This window comes from Bos taurus, chromosome 15 (assembly GCF_002263795.3).
Source record: "Bos taurus isolate L1 Dominette 01449 registration number 42190680 breed Hereford chromosome 15, ARS-UCD2.0, whole genome shotgun sequence".
Lineage (NCBI taxonomy): Eukaryota > Metazoa > Chordata > Mammalia > Artiodactyla > Bovidae > Bos > Bos taurus.
The window spans coordinates 23612597-23634541 of record NC_037342.1 but is presented as its reverse complement, the minus strand read 5'-3'; the positions used below and the strand labels follow the sequence as shown (position 1 = coordinate 23634541).

The window sequence follows — 21945 nt, the reverse complement described above, 5'->3', positions numbered from 1 at the left end:
GTGGTCTCATGATCTTTTGTATTTCTGTGCTATCAGTTGTAACTTCTTTTTCATTTCTGATTTTACTTATTTGAACCCTCTATTTTCCTGGTACGGCTGGCTAAAGGTTTGTCAAATTTGCTTATCTGTTCAGAGAACCAGCTCTTAGTTTCATTGATATTTTCTATTGTATTTTAATCTCTATTTATTTCTACTCTGACCATTGTTATTTCTTTCCTTCTGGTAACTTTGAACTTCATTTGTTCTTATTTTCCTAATTCCTTTAGGTATAAGGTTAGATTGTTTATTTGACATTTCTCTTATTTCTTGAGGTAGATTTGTATTACTATAAACCTCCTTCTAGAACTGCTTTTGCTGCTTCTCATAGATTTTTGTAGATTATGGTTCCATTTTCATTTGTCTCAAGGTATTTTTTGATTTCTCCTTTGATTTACTCATTAATAGATTGTTCAGTAGCATGTCTTTTAATCTGTACATATTTGTGTATTTGTGATTTGTCCAGTTTTCTTCTTGCAGTTGATTTCTAGCTTCATGTCATGTGATCAGAAAAGATGCTTGATATGATTTCAGTCTTCTTCAATTTATTGACATTTATTTTGTGGCCTGATGTATGATCTATCATGGAGATCATTCCATGTGCAGCTGAGAAGAATGCATACTCTGCTCCTTTTGGATAGAAAGTTCTATATATAACTATTAAGTCTATCTGCTCTAATGTGTCTTTTAAGGCTGATGTTTCCTTGTTGATTTTCTGTCTATATGATCTATCCACTGAAGTCAATGGGGGTATTAAAGTCCTCTACTATTATTGCATTGCTGTCAATTTCTCCCTTTAGGTTGTTTATATATATGTGTGTGTATATATATATATATATATATATATATATTTTATATATATAGCTGTTCAGTTTTCTTATCTGCAAAATGGGAAGAAAATAATGGTGCCCATCTTTTAGAACTGTTTTGAGGATTAAATGAATTAATATCTGTAATGTGCTTAGAAATATCCCCCATAGCTGTTTATCATTGTCATGGAGTATGTATGGGTAAGGGAAGCAACTTTCATCTGGTTCTTCTAAACAATGGTCCTGTTCTATTGTTTTAATTATCGCCAGGGACCTGATGACTATCCAGTCTTTGTCTCCTTTGTCATCATTTTCCCATCCTCCTGATATTCATGCCTACCTGCCGGCCAGCATATAATCTCACAAGCCCTTCAAATCCAACAAACTAACTCAGACTGGACACACTGCATTTCTTCTCATCTCAGACCCTTAATTCTACTTTAGTTTTTCAAATGATTCGTTATTCTGGCCTCAGATCCAATGTCACCTCCTCAGGGAAGCCTTATTTATAAGAGCCTTCCTACCACACGTATCCCCACAAATTGTCCCTATCTCAGTATCCTGTTGTGGTTTTTTCATAGCCCTGATCACTGTATTGGACCTGATCTTTTGCATTTATTTGCTTTCTTATTGATTAAATGTTCCCCAGACCCCCACCACTAGACTAAAGCTCCATGAGACCAACATCTTGTTTTGTTCACTGTTATATCCTGGGAACCTAGAGCAAATTCTGGCAGTTAGTACATGCCCAGTGTTTATTAGATGAATTATTGACTAAATTCCATGGCATAAATTTCAGAAAATTTTGCTCTCAAATATTTGCTTAAGAAACGTTTTCAGGCAGAACACTCTTTGACATAAGTCACAGCGATATTTCTGGGGATCTGTCTTCTAAAGCAAAGGAAACAAAAGAAAAATACACAAATGGGACCTAATTAAAAGCTTTTGCAAAGCAAAGGAAACCATTGACAAAACAAGAAGATAACCTACTGAATGGGAGAATATACTTGCAAATAATGAGTTCATATCCAAAATATATAAACAGCTCATACAACTCAGCAACAGAAAAACAAACAAGTGGATTAAAAACTGGGCAAAAGACCTGAACAGACAGTTTTCTAAGAGGAACTACAAATGGTCCACAGGCACAGGAAAATATGTACAATTATCTCTAATCATCAGGGGGATGAAAATCAAAACCACCATGAGCTATCACCTCACACCTGTCAGAATGGCTATCATTAAAAAGAACACAAATAACAAGTGTTGACAAAAATGAGATGAAAACAGAAACTTCACACGCTGCTGGTGGGAACATAAGTTGGTGACACCTCTGTGGAAAATAGTATGGAGGTTTCTCAAGAAAACTAAAAACAGAGCTACCATATGATCCGGCAATTCCACTCCTGGGTATATATACAAAAAACAAGAATGCTTATTTGAAAAGATGCATGCAGCCCAGTGTCCACAGTAGCATTATTCACAACGGCCAAGACATGGAAGCAGCCTAAGTGTCTGCCAGAAGATAGACGGATAAAGAAGATGCATGTGTGTATATACACACACACATATTTATATATAATGGAATATTATTCAGTCATAAAAAATAATGAAATTTTGACATCTGCAACAACACAGATGGACTTGGAGGGTATTATGCAGAGTGAAATAAGTCAGACAAATACAAATACTGTATTATATTGCTTATATGTGAAATTAAAAATACAATAAAATATTGAATATAGCTAAAAAAAAAGAATATTTGCAAGTTTAAGTAAACAAACTAGCAGTTACCAGTGGAGAGAGGGAAGTGAGGAGGGGTATACAGGGGTGGGGGGTTAAGAAGTACAAATTATTATGTATAAAATAAGATATAAGGACACACTGTACACTCCAGATAATATAGCCAATATTTTATAATAATTATAAATGGAGTATAACCTTTAAAATTGTGAGTCACTATACTATACACTTGTAACTTTAATGGTACATTGATAAAAAGGGATTATTTCCACCAACTGTGTTTATAATAAAAAGGCTTTGGCACTTGGTAGGATAAGATTCAATATTTAGATACACGGAAAGCCCTGCTGACCCTGAAACAGGAGATAAATGAATCCCCTATAGTTTTTTTTCCTGTATACTTAACACTTGTACACTTAACACAGAAGCTTACATAAGTTCAACTTGAATGTGCCTTGATTAGGACAGTGATCCCACTGTGACTTTAGGTATTTATGTCAAAATAAATGCCCATAAATGACAAATAAATTTATTTTGACATACATGCCGCCTGTCCTTTAAAGAACCACTCAACTGTTTTCATTAACAACTATCTAAAAACAGCTACTCGCCTTAGGGACAGAGTAAAAGCAGCCCAATCGTCAGTTTCAACAGATGACAAGTTGATATTTTTTCCTCACAAGATATTCTAACAGCTCCCAATGAGACTGGCAGTCATGTGATGGGTAACCAGACCATTCAGCTGACAGCAAAACATATTTATTGACTCCTAATTTGAGAATCACTCTTTATACTAGCTGGGCGATATTATTCATTTCAGTTAAACTCAACAAACATTTACTGAATTTCTCCTTTCTGTTCAGGTAAGTAGTGGACAGAATATAATCAGTGAGACACAGAACCTGTCTTCATTGAGTTAATATTTGTGCAGGTGCCTGGCATATAGCAGTTCCTCAATAAAACTGTGCTGAACCCACTAAAGCAGAAGACAGTATTACGTAAAAGCATTAGTAAGATTTCCACATGCTCTGGAACTTGCAGCCTGGAGGGGTAGAAACAAGCTGGGATCCAGACCCATAAGCCAAGCTAGGATCCAAGCTCTGAGGCTTCCTAGCTGTGTGATCCTCAGCAAATTTCTTAACCGCATCAGACCCAACCTGATCCCATGTAAATGGGGATAAGAAGTCCTCCAGCTTGTGGGACTTGCCATGGGAGAATGAGAGATGATATCCGTAAAACAATAGGCTTGGCACAGGGGAGGTGCTCAATGCCTGATAAGTAAAAGCCAGCAGGGAGCAGGAAATGCTTCCAAAGAAACTTATGAAAGAAAGACAGGTGGAGGCAATCCAGGCAGAGGGAGTGTTGTCAGCCTGGCTTGGAGAAGGATTTGCGCAGGGTGCAAGCATCTATCTGGGGGAGAGGGAATCACTGTGTTGGCCGTATTAGAATGGCTGAAGACACGAGGCAGCAGGATGGAAAGTAATACGTCAGCTGAAGGCTTTGGATCCCAGGCCCAGGAGTTTATACTCTCTGAGGTCGAATGGGTCCACTGAGAGTCTGGGGCAAGGAGGAATGCAGGCAAGTAGAAAATCAAACACAATATTAAAAAATTCAGAAATGGCATAGAGCTGGAAGGGATCTGAGGGTCAGATCAGATCAGTCGCTCAGTCATGTCTGACTCTTTGCGACCCCATGAATCGCAGCACGCCAGGCCTCCCTGTCCATCACCAACTCCCGGAGTGCGCTCAGACTCACGTCCATCGAGTCAGTGATGCCATCCAGCCATCTCATCCTCTGTCGTCCCCTTCTCCTCTTGCCCCCAATCCCTCCCAGCATCAGAGTCTTTTCCAATGAGTCAACTCTTCGCATGAGGTGGCCAAAGTACTGGAGTTTCAGCTTTAGCATCATTCCTTCCAAAGAAATCCCAGGGCTGATCTCCTTAAGAATGGACTGGTTGGATCTCCTTGCAGTCTGAGGGACTCTCAAGAGTCTTCTCCAACACCACAGTTCAAACGCATCAATTCTTCCGTGTTCAGCCTTCTTCACAGTCCAACTCTCACATCCATACATGACCACAGGAAAAACCATAGCCTTGACTAGACGGACCTTTGTTGGCAAAGTAATGTCTCTGCATTTGAATATGCTATCTAGGTTGGTCATAACTTTCCTTCCAAGGTAGGGCTGCTCCAATGGACACACTGTTACAGATAAGAAAACTGATAAACTACACAGGAAACATGCTCAGAGCCCCAGGCCACTTGGTACCAGAACAGTGTACAGACAGGAATCCACGTTTCCTGATTTAACAAGCACTTCTCCAATGCCACCAACATATGGAGTGCATGTGCCAAAACAGGGCATGATGTATTAATATATGTGTATATACATATGTATACATGTGGCTCAGTGGTAAAGAATCTGCCTGCTAGGCAGGAGACATGGGTTTGATCCCTGCATCAGAAAGATCCCCTGGCAAAGGAAATAGCAACCCATCCCAGCATTCTTGCCTGGGAAATCCCATGGACAGAAGAGTCTGGCGGGCTACAGTCCACAGGTCGTGACTAAATTTGGACATGATTTAGTGACTAAAATAACAATAACATATATATATATATATATATATATATATATATATATAAAGTGAAAGTAAAAGTGAAAGTGAAGTCGCTCAGTCGTGTCCGACTCTTTGCGACCCCATGGACTGTAGCCTACCAGGCTCCTCCCTCCATGGGATTCTCCAGACAAGAGTACTGGAGTGGGTTGCCATTTCCTTCTCCAGGGGATCTTCCTGATCTAGGGATCGAACCCAGGTCTCCTGCATTCCAGGCAGACGCTTTAACCTCTGAGCCACCAGGGAAGCCCATATGCATATATAAATACATGCATACACAAATATACATATATTTACACACATGCACATCATGCTTACATAAAAGCATCCACCAGGGTACATACTATGGAGACAGAGAATGACCTCCTCTGGGACACAGAAGCAGATGGCCACTGAAAACTTGGAAGCTTTCCCCAGACAGCACCTCTCCCTAGAAGTGACACAACCTCTCCCTCTATCCTCGTTCCTTCCTCAACTTCCAGAGCTCCTAAACCTTCACCTCCCACCCTCATTGCCCTGCTAATTCCACATCTTAAACATTCCTCAAAGTTAAATAGCACTGTAAGGAAGCAAAGAGACCAATCCAGAAAGTGGGACTTAGCTCAGCAAATTAATAGCACAAAAAATAAAAACAGGGATCTGCTCCAGAGTGAAAGAGACCCATGAGGCACAACCACCAAATGTTTAACACGTGAGCCTTGCCTGAATCCTCACTTAAAACAAAAATCATCCACTCAGTCATGTCCGACCCTTTGCAACCCCATGCACTATACAGTCCATGGAATTCTCCAGGCCAGAATACTGGAGTGGGTAGCCGTTCCCTTCTCCAGGGGATCTTCCCAACTCAGGGATCGAACTGGGATCTCCTGCATTGCAGGTGGATTCTTTACCAGCTGAGCTATTAGGTAAGTCCCCTCAAAAACAAAAGCTACCTATAAAAAGACAGTTTCGAGAGAAATGTGTAAGAATATTGGATAGGACAGTGACATGAGAAGCTTATGCAGGAAAATGTCAATTTCACAGAGGGACCTATGAAAGTATACAGAGGTGAAGTGATGAGATCTGCTTTATTTAATGCTAATATTTGTTTTTAATTATTTGGCCACATCAGGTCTTAGTTGCGGTACACGGGATCTTTAGTTGTGGCATGCGAACTCAGTGCCAGCATGTGGGATTGACTTCTCTGACGAGGAATCAAACCCAGGCCCTCTAAATTGGGAGCACAGAGTCAGCCACTGGATGGCCAGGAAAGTCCAGCTGTCTGTTTTAAAGTACTTCTGGCAAATAATGAGAGAAAACAAGCAATGAATAAACCAGACAACTATTGAATCTGGGTAATCGGTATATGGGGGTTCACTGTGCTATTCTAATTTTGACTATGACTGAACTTTTCTTGATTAAAAGTGGGGTCTTATTTCCACACCCCAAACCAAACAAACCAAAACCCATCTTACCTACACCTTCCCTGTCAAAAGGGATCCCGCTCTTATTTTCCACTCACTGACATTCTAGTTCATCTGACTGCACTTAAACTCTGGGAACCTCCGAGGATGCTGTCTCTTCTCACCCTCCTCACCTCTCCCGGTTTCCTGATCTGCACCCACATCTCTGATTACTATTCAGAAAGGTACCTTTAGCCCTGGCCTTGACCACTAAGCTGAGCTGCGGTGGGTATTTCTGTACGCATTTCCCAGTAAACAGCACATGCTCCTGTGGGGTTACTGAGCAGATGGAGCCCACAGATTTCCCAACTCTAGCACTGACTCCCAACTGACTTTCCCTCCCTTATTCCACATCTTAGGTACCACCATTGTTTCCCGAGAGTAGAAATCTCTCCCTGCCATCAATTCCTCCCCCTCCCCGCCAGTCCCCACTTCTAATTGATAGCAACTTTTGCCAATTCTATTTCAGAAGGGTGTCTCAAATCCAAACCCACCTCAGTATTGCACTGCCCAAGACAGCTCAGGCCTAGAATCCTACGATAAGTGGCCACTTCTCTTCCTGGCCACGGCTATCCCCAAGCCAGCCATCCCCCACTCTGCTACCCCGGACACTTCCCCAAGTCAGACCTGGTCTTGCCAGAGATGCCAACAGATCTACTGTAACTGTCTCCTCCTTCAGAGTCCAAAAGGCCTATGTTTGCATCCCCAGGAGCAATCATTAATGACAACAAAAACCCTGAATGATTACCCTGTGAGGCATTATACTAGGTACTTCATTTACCTTATCTTTTTTAACCCTTACAGCAGGTTTATTTTTAAACAGATATTATTATCCATTCTACAGATAAGGAAACTGAGGCACAGATTACACTAATTTGCTCAGTGTCATACAGTCAGTAGGTGGCAAGCCACAGAATTGACCCTAGACAATCTAGTTCTGAACCAGGCTAACATGATGTCCCTACTTGAAGTTAATGTCCCTAAGACTCAGTTTTTTTAATCTGCCAGATGGAGTTAACAAAGCCTGCCTCAAAAGATTGCTGTAAGGATTTGATTTAATCAGAACTCAAAAAACACTAGCTACTGCTGAGCATTGGATGGTTTCCAGTTTTCTGAGGAGGAATTCGGAGAGTCTCAGCTCAGCGTGGTTCCTCCTCCCTCCCCGGGTCCCCCTAGTATGTTTCAGGACTCCTGGGAAGGAGTCCATGTCCAGCTCCCCTTGTTAATGGAACCGCATCCAAATAGACATTCGACTGTGCGGTCATCCATTCGCTCAGCACCTACAGAGTGCCCTTCACTGTGCTGGGAACAGGGCGAACTGGATAAGAACCTGACCTCGGAGGGTCAGTCTCTGGGTAGGATAAACACACAGGAAAAAATTATAAGAAATAATGCCATCTGCAGCAACACGGATGGACTCAGATTATTATACAAAGTGAAGCTAGTCAGACAAAGAAAGACAAACAACACATCATATCACTTATATGTAGAATTTAAAAAGATGATACAAACAAACTTATTTACAAAACAGACTCACAGACATAGAAAACAAACTAATGATTACCAAAGGATAAGGGGAGAGAAGGGAAAAATTAAGGATTTGGGATTAATAGATACCCATTAATATATATAACATAGCTGAACAACAAGGACCATAGTTGAGGGAACTACATTCAATATCTTGTAATAATGTAATGGAAAAGAATCTGAAAAAGAATATATATACATATATATACACACACACACACACACACACACATATATATGTATAGCTGAATCTTTTTGCTATATACTTGAAACACTGTAAATCAACTATATTTTAACCAATATAAATACAAATTCAAAAAATATTTAGAGTAGACTGAGTGCTATATCAGAGGATGACACAAAGGGAAAAGTGCTGAGAATACAGTGATTAGCTTTGCTCTGGGGGAATTCAGCAACATGGCATAAATCCATCATGACTGATCACTTGGGTGCTCAGTTACTCCTGCTGTGCTGTGCTTAGTTGCTGAGTCGTGTCCAAGTCTTTGCGACCCCATAGACTGTAGCCCACCAGGCACCTCTGTGGGGATTCTCCAGGCAAGAATCCTGGAGTGGGTTGCCATGCCCTCCTCCAGAGGATCTTCCTGATCCAGGAAGGGAACCTGCCTCTCCTGCATTGGCAGGTGGGTTCTTTAAAGAACCATACCTGGATCGGGAAGATCCCCTGGAGAAGGGCATGGCAACCCACTCCAGGATTCTTTCCTGAGAAATCCCATGGCAGAAGGAGCCTAGCAGGCTACAGTCTGTGGGGTCACAAAGAGTTGGACATGACTTAGTGACTCAACAACAACAATTATGACCACTTAGCAAATATTAATTTATGATGGGCAGCTATACTGTTCTTCAATCATGATTTTTTTTAAATAAAATCATTGACTTTTGAGAAAACCGCACTAAACACAAAAGTTTAGTCCCTTCTGAGCTCATGGTTATCAGGAAATCTTAACTGCCAAACCTCAAAGGTCCCATTTAACATGAGCATCCTAACAGCTTGAAGAAGGCAAGAAATATAAAATGCATTTCATTTTTTCAAAAAATGTTTAGATTATTTAATAATTCAAAACCAGATACTATTTCCTTCTATATAAAAGCACCCAAAAACATCCCCATGGCTTTCTACATATAAAGTGGATATAATTTAATATTAAAGATTTCCTTCTGCATTTCTCTTTATCTAGAAAGTGTGCCAGAGGTGTTTTTGCCAATGTAACTTAGAAAAGACCAGGTCAAGCTAACAGGGTTGTTTGAGAGCCAATAAAAAAAACTGTTTGTATTCCTTCATTCCAGTTCAAACGGCCCAGATCTGCCTGCTACCAGCCTGTCAGCCATGGGCGAGGTGGAATCAGTAAGACTGAAACCTGTCCCAGACAGTGGCAGGAAATAAGAGCATAGGCCACCACAGGTGTCCCAGGCCCCAAGTGCCTGTCAGCCAAACGAGGGCTACAAAGACCCTGCTGCAGAGGAGTGGGACGCGCCCCACGAGTGGCAGAAGAGCACAGAGGCCCTGCTTGGCCTTCTGTCTGTACATTAAGATTTCCAAAAGCACAGCCGGTGGCAAACCTCTCTATCCTACAACGACAGTAAGAAAGACTGGGGGGGGACTGTTTCATTCAAGCTCTGAAGACAAAATGACCTTCTGTCTCATGGAGGCTTATCCAGCACCCCAAAGCTGCAGATACCAAAATGCAGTCAGCATCTCTGCAATGATTTTAACCAGCTTGATTTCTATCGCAGATCAAAATGGTGCACCTGTCTCCTATGCTCACATTCAAAGGTACTTTACCGTCTTCCCCCTCCTTCATACTGTCCTTGTTGACGCTCCCCAGTGAACCAGTGGGTCCACGCTGGTCACAGACCAAATGGTAAAGAGCTGTAGGAATGGTCTCACCTTCAAGCCCCCCCTTTCCAAGTCAGCCTTCTTTGTTTTTCTAGCTGTTGCTTTAACTGCCTAAAGGAACTCTCTTTTCCTCTGTGTTTGAAGCAGCAGGACAGCACTTCTCTCCTATTGATGGTTTTATCTCTTCTCCAAGCCCCCCAGAGGTAGTAGCAGCTATGGCAGCTTGCAGGTGTTGTGTGCGAGGGGTAGGGTGGGGGGTCTCCTGCAGAGAAGCACAGCACACAGCAGCTTCCCCAGCGCCAGGAAAGGGGCCCATTGGGATGATGTGATGACATTGTGGCCACTGGGGCGTCGTCCCACTGGTCTGCAGAAGATCCTTTACAATTGTCATTTGCCCCAGTCCATCTGCTTATTTGCTTTTAAGTAAAAAGGTGTGAAATGATCTCTCCAGTCAAAGAAGGAATGACTTCCATGTACCTGACTGTGTGGGGTGGCTACTGAATGAGCAGGCCTCGCTTCCATAAAAGTCTGCTCCTCACGTTCCTAACCTAGAGAAAAAAGATCGGGCATTTTTTTAATGTTCAAAGGGACGCCTTCCAAAGGCTGAAGAATAAAGAAGCTCCATCCAGCTGTGCCCCAGGAGACCCATAAATCTCAGGCTGCAGAACCTTCGGACAGAGCTACATCACAGTTATGGGGCTTGGGGATGGAGGGAAGACCCGGATGTGTACTGTTTAAGGATCAAACAATAAAAACGTTCTCCTGTTTCACTTGGTGCAGTGAAACAGCTAAGATTCTTGGAAGCCCACTTGACTGTTTTTGCTGTTTTTCTCTGAAACAACCTCTTACTAAGTGGGCCTTCTCTGTGCTAAACTAGATGCCAGAAAGAAAAGCCATGTGGGCAGTGTGTGACCTGTTTTCCATCAAATGTCCTGCTCCCTGCTGGCGGCGTGAATTAAGGGGCCTCCATCTGGGAGTAATGACACTCCTTGAAGAACATCAAATACTAGTGACCTGTGTTACGGCTACAACTGAAAACCACATGCCTGCGTGTCAACAGAAAGAAGACCAACTGGGAAGACCAGGCATTTTCTAAGTTATCCATTTACTTTGTCATTCACTAATGAGCTGAAGCCAAGCTCCAAAGGCTCGCGAAAAATATCTTTGACAGAGAAAATTCTCCCCATACAGTAATTGTCTGCAAATTAAGATTGCTGTTATTGTTTTAACATTGAGCATTTGAGCAGTCAGCATTTAAGGACTAGCACTTTGTGGGAGCTGAGCTTAAGGATCACTGCTGTGAAGCACAGATCATGGGCCAGCGTCAGTTCCTGCCGAGAAACAAAGAGGGGATTCTTTACTGACAGTTATAAGAGATGTTATATAATCTCCCTCCTTTTCTCCAGGAGCAAGTGTAATTACTTATTTGTCGAAGATGAAAAGCATTTTTCCACCAAGACTCCGCTATTTTGATTCTATAACTCTCCCACTAACAATCAGGCAGGAGCAGGGGGAGATGGTCAAACCTTGCTGATCCTCGAGTTCTCCATCGGGTAAGTTATCTTTAGAATTTAAGCAGACTTTCATATAATTGCAATTTTATTTGATAACAGTGTCCCTTCTGCTTGAATTTGAATCCCAATTCCCCTCCTTGGTAGCAGAGTGCCCTTGGGCAGGGTAGCTAACTGCCCCATGCCTCAGCTTTCCTACCTTGTAAAGTAAAATCGTCATAATGAAAGCACCAGCCTCAAAGCACTGCTGCTGTTACTTTCCCTTCTAATCTTCTCACTCTCTGGTTGCTGAAAAGGAAGAGGACCTAAAGCCAGAAAATTTAGGCTTGAATTCTTATCTCCTCCTTTTTAAGAAAATTAAATCATTATACCTTTGTATCGATAATGGTTAGGCAAACCATCTAACCTTTTAAAACCTTAGTTTACTTATCCCTGAAATAGCGGAGTCTAGGTGGAAAAATGCTTTTCATCTTAGACAAATAAGTAATTACTTTATAGGATTCAAGGATTAAATGAGAGACTGCATGCGAGTCCTAAACTCTCTAATTATTCACGTTACTTAACTTTTATGATTCATGACTTATTTGCTGTCCTCAGTACCAACCCGGGACATGAATTTCTTGTTAAGTAATTATCTCCCCCAACCTCTGATACAGCTCTGCCCTCCAACCCACTTTCCCTCATCTTAACATTTCAGTCCTAGCCTTCTTATCCTCTCATGCATGTCTGATTTCCAGCTATTATAAGCTGCAGTTCCCGAGGATATGACTACGATGATGAACTATGTTCTGGCCCTGGAACCTTGAGTGGCCTAGAAAAGCTTGAGTCCAATAAAACATCTGCAACATACCATCCTGCAGTCAGCCAAGTGGGCCGAGATGTGCCCGGCAGGAAGCTACCGAGATGGGCCCACTGAGCTGTGAGGTACTGGGGGCTCTGATAAAATATTTGAGAGCACACAGATTTCTCTCTTACCAACTGCTGGATCAGGGGCAGGGACTCAACCTTGTTGAGAAGCAATTTGCTTATATCTTAAAACAGACATACGCTGCATAGTATATGTGGGTCGGGAAGGGGGGTGGTGGAAGATCCCTTGTAGAGATGGGATATTCTAGGAAATCAAACTTGTGACAACTCCCCACACTTCCACACAAATCCCTCTTATTCTGTTCTATACTTTCTTTTCAGATAGCTATTACGACTTTCTGGAGTACAACACAATTTACCCATTTACTATGTTTCCTATCTACCGTCCACTTTAATCTCCACTAAAATGTGAGTCTGAGAGAAGGTATCTTTACTGTTCTTTCTGCTGATGTATTTCAAGTGCCTAAAACAACACCTGACTCACCATAGGTGCTTAGTGAGCAACGAATGGATCACAGTCAAAATGGAACATAAGCCAAAATACCTCAAAAAGTGCTAACACTGAGGGGCTCATATTCTGGGTCTCACTTAAATTCCTATGAAAATGTTCATTATTTCTTCTAATTTTTAATTAAAAACACCCTTTTTCCTTTCCCTTTAGCGCTGTTGTTGTTCAGTCACCAAGTCATGTCTGTCTCTTTGTGACCCCATGGACTGCAGCACGCCAGGGTCCTCTCTCCTCCACTGTCTCCCAGAGTTTGTTCAGATTCATGTCCATTGAGTTGGTGATGCTATCTAACCATCTCATCCTCTACCGACCCCTTTCTCCTTTTGCCTTTAATCTTTCCCCGCATCAAGGTCTTTTCCAATGAGTCGGCTCTTCCCATCAGGTGGACAAAGTACTGGAGTGCCAGCTTCGGCAGCAGTCGTTCCAATGAGTACTCAGGGTTGATTTCCTTTAGGCTTGACTAGTTGGATCTCCTTGCTGCCCAAGGGACTCTCAAGCATCTTCTCCCTCTAGTGTACTGAAGCTATATACAGAGTTTAGTCTTTATGGCTATGATCCTCAAGTAAGACACTCAGCTTGCAGATTGGACTTTTCCTTAGTACATGCCCAGCTAGGTGACAACTTTGTGGCCACCGAGGAGGAAATCTTAGTTTGGAAGAGGAGGAGGAAACAGCTCACCATCAACCCCCATCATTACCTCCTTGGCCTTTATGTTTCACACAGTCCCTACAAGTTCAAGAGTTCAGGCACTGCATTTCACTACAAATTATGTTGCAGAAAATGAAATAATGTGCTATGGGGTTCTAAATCTTCTTTTCCACAAACTCTGCTGTCTGGCTTTATTGTTCACTGATGCAAAACTTCTCCTTTACACAAGATGTATTATTCTTGATCCCATTAATATGGGTCAGTAATACTCTAAGTAATAATCCATACAAGGCAAAGTCCTCATGAATGTTAACTAAAACACACAACCCACAGCGTTTTTTTTTCTCCCTGTCAGAGCCTTGAATTTATCAACTCTGAGTCCATAGTATAAAGTAATATGAATGAAGTCAGAGAGAACAGTTAAAAATCATTTTCTCCTAACTCCTCATTGAGATTTTCAAACAAAAACAATCAGAAATACCACAATTTAGAGATAGTTAGAAAACCTCCAATTATTCAATGCACACAAAACCTCATAAATTTTGAAGATGTTCCTTTCATCAACTTAATATATATTTAACTGTGCATAATATTAAGTTGGATGTACTGAAAAATCTATTTCTTTCTCCTGTGCTGTCATAAAACCAAACAGATATAGATAAAGAAGCCTGCATGCTATTTTGGGGAGGAAAAATGCACCCGAATCCTTGGTTATGCTTTTTTGGTTCAGTTAATCAAGGCAGCAAGCATGGTAATCTTCCTTTGGAAAAATACACTTTCTTCATGTTATGATTATATGTATCTCCATCCCTCCTTTCTGAAATGCCTCCCCATTGCTTTTTTTAAATTTTTATTTTATTTTTAATTGGAGGATAATTATTCCCCATTGCTTTTTTGTGAAATATTTTGCTTTCTTTCCCCAACACATGGTTATCTTCACTTTTCCAAATGCTTCCAGCAGGCTGATTCTGTAGACATTACCCCAAAACCAGCAAAATGAGGAAAGAGACTCAGTACTTCCAACAGTATCACTATCTTGAACCATGCTCGTTCATTTAGTAAATTAAACCTAATTAATAGCTTCTATATCCTGATTAAAAAAGCAACAACAGCACCTAAATCCACTCTATCTTTTAAACGTTCAAGGGAAGAATGCAAATATGAATTTTGAAGCCAAATATAGGGTTCAATGAAATGCCTGAATAAGGCATATTTTGATTTCTCAACCACTTAGCTAATTCTTGGGCTTTCCAGGAGGTAAAGCGGTAAAGAAACTGCTCGCCAGTGCAGGAGACGTGGAGACATGGGTTTGATTCCTGTGTCAGGAAGATCCCCTGGAGAAGGAAATGTCAACCTGCTCTAGTATTCTTGCCTAGAAAATTCCATGGACAGAGGAGCTTGGTGGGCTACAGTCCATGAAGTCACAAAGAGTTGGACACGACTGAGCACACACGCACACATTGCTAATTCTATGTTTTTAATACACAGTGGTCCCAATTACAGCTGTCTTCAGTTCAGTTCAGCGGCTCAGTCATGTCTGACTCCTGTGACACCATGGACTGCAGCACGCCAGGCTTCCCTATCCATCACCAACTCCCAGAGCTTGCTCAAACTCATGTCCATCAAGTTAGTGATGCCATCCAACCATCTCACAGCTGTCTTATCCCAAAGCAAAAAATAATTAATGCTATCTTCCAACTCTTCCAAAGATGATAAAGATCTTCCAAAGATATCATCTTCCAAAGATGATAAAATCTGATAAATTAGGTTTTTTTCTCTCTCAATTCCCATTCTCTAATCTGCCTGCCACTCACTGAGGAATAAAATATTCCCTTGAGATTTACTCATTTTACTATGATTTGGAGTTAAGGACAGGATTTCCACCTACTTAGTGTTTAAGTTTAAAGCTTGTGGTAGTTCTCCCCTTGGTTCTACTTGTTCATTTCTGATGAAGCAACTTTAAAAAAAAAAAAAAAAAGACCCCTAACAAACCCAAGACCAACACTAAACTCTTAATTCTTTAGTGTGCAGTGGACTCCAGAGACTTCTGATAAAATAATTGGTCACAACATGGGAATAAAGTCATGACTTTTTAAGGTGGTTAAAGTTCAGTCCCAAAGTGCAGAGTTTCAAAGAATAGCAAGGAGAGATGAGAAAGCCTTCCTCAGCGATCAATGCAAAGAAATAAAGGAAAACAATAGAATGGGAAAGACTAGAGATCTCTTCAAGAAAATTAGAGATAACAAGGGAACATTTCATGCAAAGATGGGCTCAATAAAGGACAGAAATGGTAGGGACCTAACAGAAGCAGAAGATATTAAGAAGAGGTGGCAAGAATACACAGAAGAACTGTACAAAAAAGATCTTCACCACCCAGATAATCACGATGGTGTGATCACTCACCTAGAGCCAGATCCTGGAATGTGAAGTCAAGTGGGCCTTAGAAAGCATCACTACAAACAAAGCTAGTGGAGGTGATAGAATTCCAGTTGAGCTATTCCAAATCCTGAAAGATGATGCTGTGAAAGTGCTGCACTCAATATGCCAGCAAATTTGGAAAACTCAGCAGTAGCCACAGGACTGAAAATGGTCAGTTTTCATTCCAATCCCAAAGAAAGGCAATGCCAAAGAATGCTCAAACTACCACACAACTGCACTCATCTCACACACTAGTAAAGTAATGCTCAAAATTCTCCAAGCCAGGCTTCAGCAATACGTGAACCATGAACTTCCAGATGTTCAAGCTGGTTTTAGAAAAGGCAGAGGAACCAGAGATTAAATTGCCAACATCCACTGGATCATCAAAAAACAAGAGAGTTCCAGAAAAGCATCTATTTCTGCTTTATTGACTATGCCAAAGCCTTTGACTGTGTGGATCACAATAAACTGTGGAAAATTCTGAAAGAGATAGGAATACCAGGCCACCTGACCTGCCTCTTGAGAAACCTGTATGCAGGTCAGGAAGCAACAGTTAGAACTGGACATGGAACAGACTGGTTCCAAATAGGAAAAGGAGTACGTCAAGGCTGTATATTGTCACCCTGCTTATTTAACTTACAAGCAGAGTACATGATGAGAAATGCTGGGCTGGAAGAAACACAAGCTGGAATCAAGATTTCTGGGAGAAATATCAATAATCTCAGATATGCAAATGACACCACCTTTATGGCAGAAAGTGAAGAAGAACTAAAGAGCCTCTTGATTAAAGTGAAAAAGGAGAGTGAAAAAGTTGGCTTAAAGCTCAACATTCAGAAAACAAAGATCATGGCATCTGGTACCATCACTTCATGGCAGATAGATGGGGAAAGAGTGGAAACAGTGTCAGACTGTATTTTGGGGGTCTCCAAAATCACTGCAGATGGTGACTGCAGCCATGAAATTAAAAGACGCTTACTCCTTGGAAGGAAAGTTATGACCAACCTAGATAGCATATTGAAAAGCAGAGACATTACTTTGCCAACAAAGGTCTGTCTAGTCAAGGCTATGGTTTTTCCTGTGGTCATGTATGGATATGAGAGTTGGACTGTGAAGAAGGCTGAGTGATGAAGAATTGATGCTTTTGAACTGTGGTGTTGGAGAAGACTCTTGAGAGTCCCTTGGACTGCAAGGTGATCTAACCAGTCCATCCTAAAAGAGATCAGTCCTGGGTGTTCATTGCAAGGACTGATGTTGAAGCTGAAACTACAATATTTTGGCCACCTGATGCAAAGAGCTGACTCATTTGAAAAGACCCTGATGCTGGGAAAGATTGAAGGCTGGAGGAGAAGGGATCAACAGAGGATGAGATGGTTGGATGGCATCATCAACTTGATGGACATGGGTTTGGGTGGACTCCGGGAGTTGGTGATGGACAGGGAGGCCTGGCGTGCTACAGTTCATGGTGTCGCAAAGAGTTGGACACGACTGAGCGACTGAACTGAACTGATGTTCAGTTTTATTTTCAAATGTCTTGCATAGAAGACAAATGCTAGGATACTGGAAAAGCAGACTGATGGAAGGATGGCCTGGCTGGCTATCCTCATGCCAAGGATATACTGTGACTTCAGCAGCTAAGGAGAGGCCATGCCCTTTGACCTCTATCATGTCACAGGTCAATGGCAGGTGTAGCCTTCCTTAAAGCAGGAGTAAATCTGCTTTCTGTTAAAAGGCCAAAAGAACAATGCACAGACATTTTTATACAAATCTGTTTATAATGATAATGAAGCAAACTATGCTAGGCAGCTCTGTGAGTGAGCAGAAAGAACAAATTGAGACTTATTCACACCTTATACTCATCCTTTCCAGGATGTCCAGTTCAACAGCTCCTATGAATGGGGAGTTTTACTTCCTCTAGCCAGCTGTATCACTTCAAGCAAGGCATCTCTGGAGTCGCTAATGTGTGGATTAACTTCAGAAAGGGATGGACAAATGGGACTAAATGACACAGTGCTAAGATCTGCAACAACTATGAATCAGAGGAGACAGGCAATTATGGATGCAGAAGTTCACTTTAAACCGAAAAAAGCAAGACACCAAACTCATGCAGGTCATCTGTGGAGTGTTCTTAGGCTTTTCTGCTTTTCAGTCTTTCCAGTTAGCTCAGAACACAAATGCTATTAACATAGTGACATAAAGAGAAAAACCAGGAAGCAGGAGACACAGCCATGACCTGCCCAGCTCCCGTGGCAAAGGATTGTGCAAAGGTCCACCAGCTTCCTGAAATGATTCTCCTCTGCCTCTCACAGGCATCACCAGTGATGAACTTGGTTGATATGTTTGAGAAGAACAACCATCTCCAGAAAGAAAGGCTGAAGTACAATTATGTGCTTTCTTTCTGAATAATGTTTGTATTTGTTTAAATCATAGAAAAATAGATTCTATGATCTCAGGCAAAAAAAAAATACATATATATATATATATCCTTTGGCTTAGCTAATCTGTTAGATTGCTAGGTTTAATTATTAATATACCCTGTATAGCTATAAAGTAGACTACAGTACTTGTTGCTATTTAGTTGCTAAGTCATGTCTGACTCTTTTGTGACCCCGTGGACTGTAGCCCGCCAGATTCCTCTGTCCATGGGATTTCCCAGGCAAAAATACTGGAGTGGGTTGCCTTGCCCTCCTCCAGGGGATCTTCCCAACCCAGGGACCAAACTTGTGTTTCCTGCATCAGCAGGCAGATTCTTTACCACTGAGCCACCAAGGAAGCTTAAACTACAGTATAGTTAGTTTATAATTATCCGTGACAATTACATGGAGGCTATTCAGGTATTCTAATATAAACCTTACTGTTTTCTTACATTGTATTGAGATTATGATTTGTCTTCTGAGAATTAAACACTTCAAACTTTATTGTTTCAAGCTACCTAACCAAGACTCTACCAGAAGCTGGAAATCTGTCAAGTTTTTCTAATCTACCACTCTGTTCACACCTCTTCCCAACTCTCCAAGTTAGAAATAGTCTCTTTGCCTCCAGTTAAGGCAAAGCTTCAACTATCATGGGTGGCTCACACCTTCTGATGGGAAAGAGATAAATAAGAAACGGGGACACACCTCAGTGGTGGATGGAGTGTTAACACCAGCTTCCTTCATGATGTTAGTAAGAATTTACAAGCAAGAGACATTCCTAAGAATCTGAACTGTGATCCATTTCTGAGAGTAATAGCTGTTCAATCTCCGGTATCAGACTGCTCTGCTCTTCATGACTCTTGTCAACTGATCAATGAAATGTGTACTTAAGAAGATTGATCAGTCACAAATGCATAGATGTTAGCTGAAGATCAGCAGGAAGTCAGAGGTGCCTTTTAGACCACTCATCTCCAAATGTGCACCAAAAGTCGTCCCTACTTTGTCAGCTCTGCAAAACCAGCATTCGGTCCAAGGATCTATTAGACTTCCCGGGGCCATGAGTCCTGCACTGCCTGCTCCTTCTGGTTTACAACTACAGCCATGAAAAGCAAACTCGTGCCTCAGCTTCTCTTCAGGGCTCCTATAACCCCACCACGGACAGGAGATTTTCTCTCTGATGATATTGAGTGTCAGTGTAATGTGAGGACTGTTGTATGGAATCTGGGGTTAGAAACAAATTTGATTATTTATCTATTATCATTTATCAAGGTGTACCACTGTTCCTGTTATTGGTATGTAATGCAGCTTACAGAAGTCAGGTATAATTTGCTAAGGGCTTCCCAGGTGGCTCAGTGGTAAAGAATCCGCCTGTCAACGCAGGAGACATAGGAGACAGGGTTAGATCTCCTGGAGGAGGAAATGGCAATCCACTCTAGTATTCTTGCCAGGAAAATCCCATGAACAGAGGAGTCCAGCAGGCTGCAGTCCATGGGGTTGCAAAGAGTCGGACATGACCAGGCACGCACATGTAATTTGCTAAACTATGAGAGAACAGCTTCCTCAGCTCTCAGAAGAGAGAAAATTGGGAGAATGGCATAACCTCCATGAGCTATTATTGTCTGTACACACGGTGTATGGAAGCTTAGTGAAATAAATCTACCCTGGCTCTATTCAGAAACCCAAAAGGATTCCACTCAATATATTTCTACTAAGAGCCTTAAAGTATTGTGTGGGGCACCACAGGATCAGTAAAGGAGATCATGAACCCCAAAGTTCATAACAGCACTATTCACAGAAGCCAAGAGATGGAAGCAACCTATGTGTCCATCGACAGGTGAACGGACAAAAAAGGTGTGGCATATGTACTTATATATAATGGAATACTACTCAGCCATAAAAATCAATGAAATAACGCCATGTGCAGCAACAGGGATGGGTGTAGAGATGATCAAACCAAGTGATTAAGTCAGGCGGAGAAAGACAAATACCATTTGGTATCACTTACATGTGGCGTCTAACTATTTATAAAACAGACTGATTCACACACATAGAAAACAAACAACGATTATCATGGAGGAAAGGTGGGGGAGGGATAAATAAGGAGGAGTTTGGGATTAACAAATACACCATACTATATGTAAAACAGAGAAACAACAAGGACCTATTACATAGCACAGAGAACTATATTCAATATCTTGTGAATATCTATAAAAGAAAATGATCTGAAAAAATATATATAACGGAATCACTTTGCTGTACACCTAAAATGACACAACATTGTGAATCAACTGTACTTCAAAAAAGCCCTCAAACACAGCAATGACAACAGGAAAAAACAACAAACAAAAAAGGGCTCCCTTCTCTTAAGAGTCTTCATAACCCAGCAGGACGCAAAGCAAGTAAACCCATAAACCCAGGTGGTGCAGCTTGTAGCGAATGGCGTAGTAAACAGCTACCAAGCACGCGGGGCAGGGGTTGGGGGCGGAGGTGTTCACCAGGATAAACCAGGTCCTGCCAGGTGAAGAGAGGGGGCTTGTGCAAGACTTACCCAGGTTCCCAACTCACCTACTTAAACACAAAGATCATAAGTGCAGAAAGGAAACATGGCGGGGAAAATCTTAAGAACAAGTGTGAAGAATAATCACATTGTCCACATCCTGTACATTCAAGCCCACGGCATCGGGCAACCACAGGGACAGATATGAATGGTAATTGCAGAGCCGGAGGCAAAGTAAAGGCAGGCACCACGGTTACCGCGTCTCAGCCAATCGAGTCTCATAACAAAGGCAATCTAGTCGGACTCCTGGCGTCGTGGGATGAGTCCTAACACAATAACAGTCTCACCTAACGGGAAATCACAGAAACGTCCCAGATTTCTCCTGGTCCAGCTCTGCTTGCAGACAGGCCAACATCTGCATCAGCCAAGACAAATCTTTGTCAATTCACCCTTTTAATCACCTTTATGGATACAAATTTTACAGTTTCTCCTGGAAGTCAGCATAAGAATTTAATGATGCTGACACTCTGCCAGGGGGTTAGCAGGCTTCTAAGTACAGTGACATTCAGACAGCGTCAAGAGTTCAGGGGATTCAGTCAGCCAGACTACCATCACATTTATTATGGGCCTACTGTGTGCCACAACTGTTCCAACCATCTTGCATGGACTAATTGACTTCATTCTCACAAGGACACTATGAGGCATCAAACGCTTTTGTCAGCCTCGTGTTACAGGGCGGTAAGTTGGATGGACGAGTAATATCAGTAATATACAGCTGGTCCTTGGTAGAGTGGCCTGGCTCCAGGACCAGTGCTCTTAACGATTATGCTAAGCTATTTCTAAGAGCATCAGGATAACCAAGTGGACATGAGGCTAACCACGCCACAAGGTACACAGCAGAGGAAGCAGAAGACTGCCTCCTACCGCTTCCTCTTGCTAAGACTGCCTCCTCCTACTCAGGCAGGAGACCAGTTCACTAAGACTGTATTTTATGGTAATACGGGCGTGCTCAGTCACTTCAGTCATGTCCAACTCTTTGGAACCCCATAGACTGTAGCCCAC

At 41.8% G+C, this 21945-nt stretch overlaps 1 protein-coding gene and 1 non-coding gene across 25 annotated transcripts in view; both read right to left on the bottom strand.

Annotated features, from left to right (window-relative positions):
* NCAM1 (neural cell adhesion molecule 1) overlaps positions 1 to 21945 on the bottom strand; it is a 362241-nt gene that overhangs the window by 200120 nt on the left and 140176 nt on the right.
* Positions 5373 to 5445, bottom strand: TRNAS-GGA (transfer RNA serine (anticodon GGA)). The gene has a single exon. It is a non-coding gene; the product is annotated as a tRNA-Ser (tRNA).